A 13177-nucleotide genomic window follows, 5' to 3' on the forward strand; every position below is an offset into this window, starting at 1 on the left:
ATTGTAGAGATGACCACCAAAGAGGCTACACAATCCCTTACCGTAGAAGATGCCCCTAAAGGCGCCGATATTTTTGTGGAAATATCTAAATCACCGTGCACGTTGAGGCCGAAGAAAGAAAAACAACCAATGATTCTAGTATGTGTGTCCACGCAAAACCCGCGCACCGTCCAACCAAGCTACCCAAGTATGTTCCCCCGCGGAAGGGGAAGGAAAAGGTGCCTAAGGACCTCGACAAGAGCAAGAGCTCTCTCCAGACTCCACTCCTCCCAGATGACATCATCTTTGAGGGCACGCACCTGGGATGGGTGCTGAACTTGAAGTTTGAATATTGGGATCTTGTTGACCATAAGAAATTCCCTCACCTAGAGACCATGCAGCTCACGAAGCCCAAGTAGAACACCGCGGTGGAGGTTATAGAATTGGAGCCACGAAAGTGGTTATGCAGAGTTGAAAAAGCTGGGTTATTAAACTTGCTCTGGGTGTCGCACCACCACCGTGCCCCAGTGATGATCTTCGTCATCAAGCAGCTGCTCTGCCTGGTGTATGATGGGTGTTTGTGGCTGGAGGATCCCATCCCCATCACGGACCACTTAATCCACCGCATTCCCTGGCTTCCGTGTAAAGGAGAGGACCCCGTAGACATCTCGGAGTGGAAGAGCAAGGATTTGGCCATCGCAGAGGCCATGAAGAAGAAATACAATCTGGAGAAGAAGAAGAGGGGCTACACGATCTCCAGTATCAACAACAAAGCAGTCAGGGTGGCGACTCAGATACTGGCAGGTAAGGTCATGTGGAAGTGTTGCGTGGATGAGGTACCTAAGTCAGTGGTGGCACTTGCTGAACGTGCACAGAAGGGGTCCAATTTAACTGGTCTGAATTCTTATGCAAAGAGTTCCTGGAGAATTTCCGCGAGGCACAGGAACATGGAAAAATGTTCCTCTATGCATGGATTCTACTATCCATAGTGGTAGTGGCAGGGGAATTGCGGGAGGACATCCAATTCCCCACAATTGCAAGGGATCTCTTAGAGGCTGTGAAGTACACTTCGTTGTGGCCATGAAAGATGCGAACTAGATCCACGACAACAAGATATTTGGGGTGTTCATGGAGATGAACATCAAAATGGGGATTAACCACAAGCCGTGGTTATCACCCAATGTCTACAATGGCCTGCAAAGTTTTGCAGAATTTAAAGCAGACTTTCACCACATATAACTTAGAGCATGCAAGGACGCGACCAAAAAATGGAGCGAGTTACCCTTCTTAGCCACTGATGATGTGATTTTCAATGTATTGGAGACATGGCCACTGGAGTGGCACACCCTAGACATTGCCACAGTGGAGAAGTCTGCTACGTAGAGGAAGAAGGAGGAGGCCAAACTGTGCATGGAATAGTTGGCAGAAAAGAGAAGGCAAGAAGCAGCAACAACAAAATCACAGGAGGTGCGACATGCTGCGTAGACAGTAGCAGAATAGAAAAAGGCCACAACAGTAGCAGCACAGGAGGCAACAGAGAAGGCACACGAGGGCTAGAAGTCGCCTTCGCATGGGCAGGAGAAAGAGATGGAAACAGAGGAAGAGGAGGGCAGCGCAGACCCATAAACAACATCATCATAGTTAAAGCACCAGTTCCTGAGCGAGCGGATGGGGTTGCACAAGAAGGTGAAAGTATCCAAGCTATCGATTGACCTAATCACCCTTACTAAGGGTGATCTGCATGATATAGGAGAGACGGTGCACGATGTCACCACAGAGGCCCTCCAGAACTTCACGACGGAGAATCAGATTGTGTTGGGGGCCCTCCAAGCGTAGATTCAGGAGTTGCAGGTGCGCACTCCTCAGGTTGGTACTCTTTTGACTAGCCTCGTAGTAGGGACAGTTGCAGCCAAGCAAATGCTACGCACTCGGACAACCAACACAATAGTGCTACCAGAAGGGGAACTCGTTACAACAAATGAGGCCAGCTGGCCTACGGTTAGTGCACTAAAAGGGATAGGGATCAACATGATTGTGCTCCCGTGGGAGACGCTCTATGTTCTACGGAATGGGATTACTACAGAACTGCAGGCTAGGGAGAGTCACGCGTTGCAGGTGCTGAGTGAGCAGAAGAGCAATATGGAGAAATTGAACTTTCAGCGCAACAAGGTAATGTCGCAGAATAGGCAGATGGTATAGGTTCTTGAAGACGCTGGCCAAATGGTCCCTGAGCTAGCCATCCTAGCAAAAGCACTAGCAGAGGTGCGCATCCAAAGACTAGTAGGAGGGGTGTGCGAGGCACAAGAAGAAATGGCCAAGGTTCAACTGGAGCTAAAACTTTAGATAGTTGATCTGTGATTGAAGGCGCAGCCATCCACTCCTCTAGAAGTAAGGGAACAACATGCCAACACTATTACATTAGGGATGGAGGAGATCAATAGTGTAGTAAGGGACTGCACCATAATGTTGAAAGAGTCATTTGAGGTCCTCACCAATCTGTAGGACCCTAACATCCAGTGCTTAGAGAGAGAGGTGTGTGAGCTCTAGTAGTAGTATGATAGTGTCAAAGGGACCGCATAGATGGTGGCCCTCACTCAAAGGCTCGTGTGAATGCGACAGACCAAAGCACTGAAAAAGAAAATGGACGCAGCGCGACACAAAGAAGCAGTTTTGAAGGCATGCGTTCAGCCTTGGATCGATGAGTCCTTCGTAATCATAGCCACAATTGAAGGCAAGCTCGCACAAATGCAACGGACGTAAGTACAAATGTAAGGGAGCACGGTACAGGAGATTCAGCAGGTAGTCGCTCGGTGCCTTGCCGACCTTGCAGCAGTCAGAGCAGAGTTGGAGGGATTCCGCGTGAAGATCTTTGCACCAACAGAGTGACTCAAGGACGAGTCATGATGTTTGTGTTGGGGGCCTGTTGGGCGTGGAATCCCCCCAAGGCATGTTTTGGGGCTTAAAGCCCAGTTTTTGGCTAATTCCATTGTAAAGACTCCGCGAATTATGGGTGCAGAGTGCGAAGTCATAATAGAGTCATAGGGTTAACTGCCCTTGTTTTTGTAATGTAATGTCGGTTTGAAAGATCCACCCATGGTCCGTGGACCATGGGATTGTATAAATAGAGCAAGGATCTAAGTGTAAGAGAGACATCAAGAAATAAATCAGAGAATGGAAGAATCTAAGAATTATTGAGTCAAGGTGTAAGTTGTGTCTTTGGGTCGTAGAGTAGGAGAAGGCTCTAAAATTGAGTGCGCAGAGGCCTAGTAGTATGTAGCTTGGTGCGTGGACCCCAGCGGCTGAGTGCGCAGGGCAGGTCGAGTCTGTGACCGTGGGAAGAATTAATAAAATAGAAGTTTTACCATATTTCTATGTATCTTTTTTTGTTTTATGCATTATTGGGTATGAATAGTAGGTTTACTGTTTATTTACTATGCAGACTCATATGAATGTGTTGAATAAGTAAATATAATATAAGGCATCTGTTTACGTGAAGATAACTAAATATTATAAGAATATAAGTAAGATCTCAGGTGTGACTTAGGGGAATAGTGTAGATCACTGCTCCAGCAGTGCAAAAGACCCACAACCCTTGGTTAGGGTGGCGTGAAGGTGAATATATCAGGGTGCGAAGGCCAGGGAAGTGCGCGAAGTAACCTGCATGAAGGGACTCACAGTTGGACCAAATCAACTCCTCATACATCTCAAGGGTGCGGAAACCTAGTTCCAGCACCCCCCATACTACTTCAGATGAGACCTTAGTCCGCACTCCGCGACTATTGCCAAAAGGGTGAGTAGTACAGTGATTTCTTTGGCTAATTAACTCCGAACCTGGGTCAGGCCCCAAAAAGCCAACACACACACACACACACACACAAACATATATATATATATATATATATGCAAACAGTAAAATACACCCTGATATCCCTAGCCCCAACTAAGGGTAGAAAGAGGTAGTTACTATGATAACCGAATGTCCATGGTACAATTATGGAAATGGGATCTAAATTTTTTGATCCTTTTCAAATTTCTCAAAACTTAAAAAAGATGAGTTCATTGCATTTGTCCCATCACGACATTTCCAATGATATAAATTTTACCTTGATCTGACTTATGGACTAAAATACATGTCATTCAAAATTTGACCACAAACACTACCACATCATCATTGATTCCCATGTGGGAACCAAATAATAATTGGCATGGAAACTTGAGCGGATGCTCCACCACCATGGACATATCCACATGGATATCCATGATCCTCGAGGTAGCAAGATTTCAACATCATCTATAACCCCCAAAGTGAAACTCTAACCAGGGCCCCGACCTTGACATGGATAACCAACCCGATCCCCAACCCGTAGGTCCCGCTTAACCATCCCTCCAGGTCCGATTAGGTAACATAACCTGACTGGATTGAATCCCAACCTAAGGTTTTTTCCGACTACTCGGCATGCACCGCTTGGGTCGGTATGAACTCATCCCCATTTTGGCCCTTTTGGCCAACAATTCCGACCCCTACCTCAGTAGGTCCTATAGGTGAGTTCAAAATTGTTTTGCAAGTATTTCACACTTAGAATTTTTATGTATTTTTTCTTGGTTTTTATGAAGGACTGGATTATTTGGACTCTTATGCCTACTAAACCATGAATTTTAGGATATTATGCTAATTCCCATTGCACTGAGGTGATAAAATTGATTAAGCCCTTGCATCGTGACATTCAACTAAACTTGCTGAAAGGAAAACTCACAGGGATTCTAGTGATGAAACATGAAAAACAATATATACAAGAATATATGCTCATCAAGTGTGCATTAGAGTGTATTTACTTAATATTACAGGGAATGAAAATTCCTCCCTCAAACAACACAAATATGTGTTTCTTTCAGTCAATTAGCTTATATTCATGAAGAAGATATTGAGACACCTACACAATAATACATGCTAAGTACATCAAAGTTCACCATTAAGCGTAGATATACTAACATCTATTCATAACTGAAATTCATTGAGATTAAAATACTTAAACACAGGCAATAATTACACCATTCCTCAGACACGCATACAAGAATTAGACATCCCCTTAACACACGAGAAATCACATTCTTTAATGTCTGTAAAACCATAAAATCACTTTCATACACATGTACTTTTTTGTCAACATATGAAAACCATGTGAGTACTTATCTTATGTAGCCAATTAGACTAGAAATTGAGATTAACAGCTCGACTATCCACCCAACCATATACAAGCTACAACACAATTACTTGTAGTTGTCACCCCCGAGCCAGATTACAAGCTTCAGGTGAAGTGCATCCAAGGGAACTTCAACCAATTAAGAAACCTAAAAGAAGATTTGATAAGGCTACGCTACCTTCATACACTAGCTACACAAGCTTCCACTAAATATTTTCATACTTTTTAAACATGATTAACATCCATTCTAGGATACCATAGTATAGAGAGTATAAAATCACTTTTAGGAGAAGAGAGTCCACTATAAATGAATTTTCATCAAGGGATAAGCTATTAATTGGTAAAGATACCACTTTCCATGTGGTTCATCAGTGATTCAAGCACCAAAGCATTAACCCCAAGGAAAATCCTGGTGGTTTGTCAGCCCTCACAAGCACCTGAGTATCTCTTTCGAAACTTATAGGCTCATCAATCAAAAAGCTTCCAGTGGGTTCTTCAGCCTTGCCGGAAAGCCACTACTCTTTATAATTCTTTCACCCAACAAGCCTCTATGAGGGTTCTTCAACTAGTTTTAATCTCTCTAGAGATTAACAAAAATGAATTATGATTATTTCCCTCCCTGCACTCGCATCTCCTCCGTTGGAAGAATTTTATTACAACAATTTTCGCTACCACTGCCTTTGTGTGAAAGATAATGAGAGATTCATTCTCCCTTCCTTTATGTATGCATGTGCATGTGTCATACGGATGTTTCCCTGTTCTCCGAAATAGATAACCCATCCATATTTCTCCTAGATCCATGTCAATCAACCATTTAGAGAAATGTAATCCACGTTGCCTTTAACGTTTTGTCCTTTTTTTGCTTGCTATTGAGGTTAAAGAACACTTGGGCCTATCCTTTCCTCCTTCAGTTAAATTATAGCACATTCATCCCATTTAAAACCACTCAACCAACCAGAGATAATATTTAAAAAAACAATTCCCTCAAGAAATCTCCTTCCTCAAGCAATGGGATTTATGTCCCTTTTATATCCAAGCCTTTTAAATAATTAAAACTATTTACAAATAGAGAAATATTATCCAGGGGATGTCATATTCCCCACCACCCTAGGGGATGACACTGTCCACAATGTTCAATAACCATATTCAACAAAACATAATTTATACCAAGAATTACTGATTATGGGGCTTTATACACACAACTCTACATCATTTACAATGTATTTAGTTTTTATTTACTCAATAAATAAGAAATGGAATTTTTCCTACATCATGTCATCCATATCCCACGTGGTTTCCTTAGGCCCAAAGTGCCTCCACTTCACTTTAACTTGCTCTATTACTGGATTCTAGAGCATCTTTTGCCCTCAATCTAGGATGAATAGGGGTTCCAGTTGGAACTTTCCCTCTAATTCTACGTGTAACATAAACCAATCAATCACATGATTAGCATATTGCACATATCTTTTCAGTAATGAAACATGGTACACATCATGAGCTCTTATTGGTGGAGGAAAACACTGCCTATATGCCACTGCCCTATCCTTTCAAGCACTTCAAATGGCCCACAAAACTATTGTTCCTACATGGCACATGACCAAAATTTTAAGGATATTTTTATGGCTTACTCGTAGAAAAACAAGTTCCTTGATATGGAACTCTTTTTGAAATCTGTGTTGGTCTGCATAGCTTTTCTACCAATCCCATGCGAGTTTTAAATTTATTTTGATGGTTTTCATTTCCTTCTCCGTGTATTTCAACATATTGATCGCCGTAAGGACCTCATTCACTATATCACTCCAGTTGATATGAGTGTTACAACTCCTCCCATAACGCTCTTCAAATGGGCTCATTCCCAGTGATTCTTGATACTAATTCCACAAGTGGAAGGTACTCTTCCCAATTCTTGGGTTGCTGCATTACATACATTATTTACATGTCTTCAAGAATCTTATTTTTTCTCTTTGTTTCCCCATTGGTCTGAGGATGGTACATTGTGTTAAAGTCCATTTTTTTTGCAAGATTACGAATAATTCTTTACATAATTTTGAAGTGAATTGGACATCTCTATCTGAGATCATTTTCTTAGGAAATCCTTGCACTCTTATGATTTTTGTTATGAAAACTTGAGCCACTTCAATTGATAAATTTGAAGACTTCACACACACAATGTGAGACACCTTTCTCAACTTTTAAACCACTATAATGATTACATCAATGTTGTTTTGAAGTCCTTGATAACCCTGTGATAAATCCATGGAAATATTTTCCCAATTCCATTCTAATATGAGAATAGGTTGCAATAAACCAACTGGAAGCTTGCACTCAGCCTTCACCTATTGATATTATATGCATTGGAGATTAAATTAGCTACCTCTCTTTTCAAAATGGGCCACCAAGAAAATTTATTGATGGTCGATAGAGTATTTTGATATCCAAGATGGATAAAATATGGCTTCATAGGAAAATATATTAATATGAGTCTCTTCAAGTCACTACTACTTGGAACATAAGTTCAATTTTTGAATTTAATGAACCGTTTTTCTGTAAGGAAATGGATCTTATCTTCATTTCCTTGAGAGCCTTATGTATCTTTTCCATCAAGTGTTGATACTTTTCATCTTGTTTCCCAACGTTTTTGATATTTTCATAAAGACAGTCCCAGAGGAACATAAGATTGAAATGTAGTTTATTTCTATTCTTCTATTGAGTGTATCAGCCACTCTATTCTCTTTTATTTTTATATATTTTATTTGAAACTAAAATTATCCTAGCATGGCCAACCATCTATCTTGCTTTGAATTTAATTTAGGTTGATCAAACAAATATTTCAACCCTCCATGATCAGTCATAAAACAAAAATTCCAATTCATGGATGATGGAAGTCAATTCCAATTCATGATTCACATAGTCCTACTCATGTTCGTTTAGCTCCTGAGATTCATAATAGACAACTTGACCTTCCTACATCAGGACTCCACCAAGTCCTTTCTTACAAACATATGTGCAAACCACAAAATTCTTGTCTAGGTCTACAATTCTTAGCATTGGTGAATTGTTTAACAACTACATCAATTGATCTGGAAAGCTTACTACATAGACAACTATCCCCTCAACTTCTTTCCTTTTTTTGTAATGCAGTAACTAGAAAATCAATCTTCGGGAAATCCTTAATAAATCTCCTATAAAAACCTATTAGTCCCAAGAAGGACCTAACTTTAGGCACATTTTTGGGTGTTGGAAATTTTGTGATAGCCTTGATCTTTTCCAAATCAACTGTCACCCCCTCTCTTGATAAAATGTGCCTAACATAACAAATCACTTACTGAAAGAAACTTCACTTACTAATATTTTCATAAATATTATGCTCTCTTAGTAGTTGTAGTACTACAAAAAAATCATCTTCATGCTCCTCCTTGGTCCTTGAGTAGACCAAAATGCCATCCACGAAGACTATGACAAACTTATCCAAATAAGACACAACATGTTTTTCATGAGACGCATAGAAGTTGCAGGTGCATTGGAAAGCCCAAAGGGCACTATCGTGAATTCATAATTCCCAGACCTCATTCCTTATCCTTTATACGCACCTTATGATAACCTGATCTCAAATCAATTTTGGGGAAAACTACTACTCCTCTTAACTAGTCAAATAGATCATTAATCTGTGGCAACAAATACTTGTACTTAATGGTCACCTTATTTAGTTACCGATAATTAATGCAAAATATGAGTGTGCCATCTTTCTACTTCGTGAACAAAATTGGTGCTTTAGTGCAAAAATATACTTCTCGGTGACGAAATAAACCAAGAATTTCTTTAGGGAATACATTTGAAAACTTCTGCACTATAGGATATTTCCTCAGTATATCACCATCATCATTCCCAATGCTATGATTAAGTTCATTGTTTATGTATATTTGCATAGCAATTGAAATGGAATTCTTTTTTGCGGCTTCTTTTTTCTTGCATTAGCTTAAATTAATCTCATTGAAGTAAGCTTTCTTATTCCCTGTAACAATCTTCTCTCTCCAACTTCATCAAGGCATTCAATATGCTTCTCATAACAACCTACTTTTGTCCAATGCATATATAACCAATCCATGCCTAAAATATGTTATTTGCTCTCAATGGTAGCACATTAAGGTTTACAACCATCGACATACCATTTAATTTGATTAGGAAAGACTTCACCCAATACTCAAACATCCTTTTGTCCTTGTGGTTCATTGAACTATCCAATATTTGTCACGTGCTTCCTTCTCTAGTGCGCATTTCTCAATAGCAGCAGGGTTGATGCATCTAAAATATGAACCAAGGTCAATCAAAATTGAAATATTTTGGTCATGAAGCATACCTTCCATATCTATAATCGTTTCTTGATAATCAGCTTGGAGAATATCGACAACTACATAAATTCTAGGTATGATTTGAGCTACATCCTTGATTGTCTCTGCCTCCTACATATTGTACAATATCAGACCCATGTACTTGTGTTGTGGGAAATCCTTCGTCAAAAGGTTTCCTCCACAATTATAGCACTTATATGGGCCCTTCTCATATACCTTCGATTTTTCTTGAGTTGAATGACCTCTATTGGCAGTGTTGGAACTCTGTTGATTTTCTTGGTCAACAAGCATTGCACTTGCACCTTTAGCTACCTTTTTCCATTTTCCTTAAAACTTGGAATTGTCTTTGGTTTTCCAATCTAATTTAAACTCAAACCTCTACCTATATTGCTCATAGCAATGATTTAGTTTTTGAATTGCATCCTCTAGTGTCTTGGGTTCATCAAATTTAATTATATCCTTGATGAATTGTGGCAATGCATTAAAATACCTATAGATATTCGCCTTTTCCTCCTTAAGGTAGGGAATATACTTCAGAAACTCTAATTATTTTGTGTTGTACTCATCATATATCATTTGACCTAATACAATTTCATAAAATACCTCTCAGATAGATGCCCTGATGGTGTGAAGGGATACCAACTCCTGATTTCCTCTATGGACAAGCTCATCATTGATCGAAGCGTCCAATTTGAGGAAAGTCTCTCACATACACCTCAATTGCTGCATGCAGACACCTTTTATCTACCTCATGATCGATTTGATGACTTAGTACACTCAAATGTAGATACAGATTATGCAGACTCCAAGGTAGAGCATGCAGATGCATATATAGAGTATTCAGATAAAAATCCAGTGCATGCATATGATGATCCACATCTAAGCCCAAATTGGGCTTCCAACAGTGAATCAACTTCCCCTGTCATAAATTAGAGAATGAGCTTAAGTGAGATATATGCATAAGACCACCCATTTGCTAGAATTGGTCTTGTGGGGGATAATTCTGATCTGCAGAGGACTAGCTCAGAGTTTATTGAGCCTCTTCTTGCCCTCACTGCCATTGAACCAATGCCATCCCGACATTGTCATTTGGTTCAATATTTTGGCCTGCAGTCTTATGTTGAGGCTGCTAGGCATCCCTCTTGGGAGTCCGCCATGAAGGAGGATTACAACTCCCTCCTCGAGAACCAGACCTGGGATCTGGTCCCCCTTCCTTCAGGAAGGAAATTTGTCCGATGCAAATGGGTCTACAAGACCAAGAGTTTTTCAAATGGGCAAATCACCAAATAGAAAGCCAGGCTAGTAGCTAAAGGCTTCTAGCAAGTGCATGGCATTGATTATGATGAGACCTTTGCTCTAGTAGCAAAGATGGATTCCATATGCCTAGCACTTTCCATTGCGGCTGCCCAGTGGTGGGAATTACATCAAATGGATGTGAAGAATGCTTTTCTTCATGGATACCTATCTGAGGAGATCTACATGGAGTAGCCACATGGTTTCATTCAAGATTCATATTTGGTCTACAGGCTGAAGAAGTCTCTCTATGGCCTTAAGCAGGCCCCGAGAGCTTGGTATGCAAAGATGGATTCTTTTCTCTTATCACAAAACTTCGAAAGATGTAAGTCTGATCTGCATGTTTACATGCTCAGGACACATGACTCTCTTCTTATCTTAGTTTTGTATTTGGATGATCTCTTGATCATCAGCAGCTCGGCTTCAACCATTACTGTAGTCAAGAGGACCTTGCATGATAGGTTCTTGATGACAGACATGGGTCCATTACACTTCTGTCTTGGTCTTGATATCAGCCAGGATGCCACAGGCATCAAACTCTCTTAGGCTAAGTATGCATAGGATCTCCTCGAGAGATTTCACATGACTTACTGCAAGCCAGCACCGACTCCTTTTCTGTCTGGGGTCCACCTTGAGGATGGAGGTGACACTTTATTAGTTCACAGTACTCTCTATAGACATCTAGTGGGGAGCTTACTGTACCTCACCCACTCCAGACCAGATCTCTCATATGCAGTAGGGGCAGTTTCCAGATACATGCAAGAGCCGCATGAGCTACACTGGAAGGCTGCCAAGCGCATCCTCCGATATGTGCAAGGCACCATCACCTTCAGGATTCACTATTTAGTAGGCACTGCATTGAATCTCCTTAGCTTCACAGATTATGATTGGGTGGGCAACATCATTGATTGCAAGTCCACCTCCGGATATTCACTCAGTCTAGGGTCTGGCCCTATCTGTTGGTCAAGCAAGAAGAAGGCTGTTATTTTTCTCTCTTCAACTGAGGCCGAGTACAGAGGAGTAGTCAAAATCACCATTCAGGCTATGTGGCTACAACACTTCCTCACTAAGTTGGGCATCCAGTTCCACCAGCCCACTATCATCTGTTGTGACAACCATAGTACTCTCAAATTTTACAGGGATCCAGTACAACGGCAGCGGACAAAGCACATAGAGATCCATATGCACTACATTAGAGACTTAGTACATGATCGAGTCATTGATTTGCAGTTCTGTCCTTCAGCAGAACAGACTAAAGACGTTTTCACCAAGACATTCACTGAGCAGAAGTTTCACTCTCTGCGCGATTGTCTTGGAGTGAAGGACACAGTTCCTTAGCAATTGTCTATTCTTCCTCTTTTCTTTTTATTACATTGTATTTTGAGGGGGGGGGGGGTGGTTTCCCACGAGGTTTTCCCTCTTTCCTCAATTTTAGTACAAGTTGCATTGTATTTTGGGTGACCTTTGGCCATAGTTTCCAGGGCCCATTTTCTACTTTTCCCCATATTGGTGTTTAGTGGGGGTGTTGGAGGTACTACACATCTAGGACCTTCATTACTAGCACAGGCAGACACTTAGTTAGAGCATTGAATAACATGCAAGGCTTCAACATTGGAATATTCACCAGATTGGAGCCTTTGACTACCCATGAATGCATGGGACTACATGCAAGATCCTTTCTGCATGATTTACTCCTTGATTTTATCCTCCTTTCACTCCACAACTGGATAGTTCTCTCTGAAACTTGTTGTAGGTGGTCGAGTCCTCTCATTGATCACCACTATGGCGCATTACCTTGGATCTTCACCCAATGATGCATATTAGTTGACTCTTATGTAGTATATCATGAGCACTGTAACCTATTTTCTGTTAATCAATAATTCTTTTTCTTCTTTCGCTTTTTTTTTTTTATTATTTTTGCTCTGCAAAGCTATGTGTTCAACCTTTACTAGCTGGATTCATTTGTGCAGGTTTTCTAACACATTTAAAAAAATCAAATCATATGTAGGAATGTGTCTAGCATAGTGGTTGCTTGTTCATTTGGAATGTGCGTTTCATTGAGCAAGGCAATAAAAGGCTAGGTGACTTATCCTTAGGAAGTACTAATGCACTGTGAGAGGGGGAAGACCCTAGTGAAATATTGAAGCTTTCATAACTTGCAAGGATAAGCATGGTAGAAGAGATCTCATGATGGCTAAGCGTGGGACCAGCGTGGTAGAGAAAGAAATGCATTCTAAACCAACTCAAACATGGATCACACACATAAATGCCATCAATACAAGCCAATGGAATGCACAAGACTCATGAACATCAATCACGCCTTGAAATGACATCCAAGAGACACCTATTTCTAAG

This window comes from Pinus tabuliformis, chromosome 3_2 (genome assembly GCF_031772625.1).
Source record: "Pinus tabuliformis cultivar Carrire ecotype Pingquan chromosome 3_2, CPIR1, whole genome shotgun sequence".
Lineage (NCBI taxonomy): Eukaryota > Viridiplantae > Streptophyta > Pinopsida > Pinales > Pinaceae > Pinus > Pinus tabuliformis.